We start from the raw sequence: 1,112 nt of genomic DNA, 5'->3' as shown, positions 1-1,112 counted from the left end.
ACAAATAATTTTACACTAGAGTTGAACTAGCTCTATAAGCAAGTTGAAATAATTTTACTCTAGAGTTGCACTAGCTCTATAGCCTAGTACAAATAATTTTACACTAGAGTTGAACTAGCTCTATAAGCTAGTTCAAATAATTTTTACACTAGAGTTGAACTAGCTCTATAGCCTAGTACAAATTATTTTACACTAGAGTTGAACTAGCTCTATACCCTAGTACAAATAATTTTACACTATAATTGAACTAGCTGTATAAGCTAGTTGAAATAATTTTACACTAGAATTGAACTAGCTCTATAAGCTAGTTAAAATAATTTTACAATAGAGTTGACCTAGCTCTATAGCCTAATACAAATGATTTTACACTAGAGTTTAAATAGTTCTATAGCCTATTACAAATGATTTTACACAAGAGTTGTACTAGCTCTATAGCTAGTTCAAATAATTTTACAGTAGAGTGGAACTACCTCTATAGCCTACTACAAATAATTTTACACTAGAGTTGAAATAGCACTATAGCCTAGTACAAATAATTTTACACTAGAGTTGAACTAGCTCTATAAGCAAGTTGAAATAATTTTACTCTAGAGTTGCACTAGCTCTATAGCCTAGTACAAATAATTTTACACTAGAGTTCAACTAGCTCTATAAGCTAGTTCAAATAATTTTTACACTAGAGTTGAACTAACTCCATAGCCTAGTACAAATAATTTTACACTACAATTGAACTAGCTCTATAAGCTAGTTGACATAATTTTACACTAGAGTTGAGCCAGCTCTATAAGCTAGTTCAAATAATTTTACACTGGAGTTGAACTAGCTTTATAGGCTAGTACAAATAATTTTACACTAGAGTTGAACTAGCTCTATCAGCTAGTTAAAATAATTTTACAATAGAGTTGACCTAGCTCTCTATATCCTAATACAAGTGATTTTACACTAGAGTTGAACTAGTTCTATAGCCTACTACAAATAATTTTACAATAGAGTTAAACTAGCAACATAAGCTAGTTCAAATAATTTTACACTAGAGTTGAACTAGCTCTATAAGCTAGTTGAAATAAATTTTTCACTAGAGTTGCACTAGCTCTATAGCCTAGTACAAATAA

Source organism: Triticum aestivum, chromosome 7A (genome assembly GCF_018294505.1).
Source record: "Triticum aestivum cultivar Chinese Spring chromosome 7A, IWGSC CS RefSeq v2.1, whole genome shotgun sequence".
Taxonomy (NCBI): domain Eukaryota; kingdom Viridiplantae; phylum Streptophyta; class Magnoliopsida; order Poales; family Poaceae; genus Triticum; species Triticum aestivum.
The sequence above is the reverse complement of the archived record's forward strand: the minus strand, read 5'-3'. Positions refer to the sequence as shown.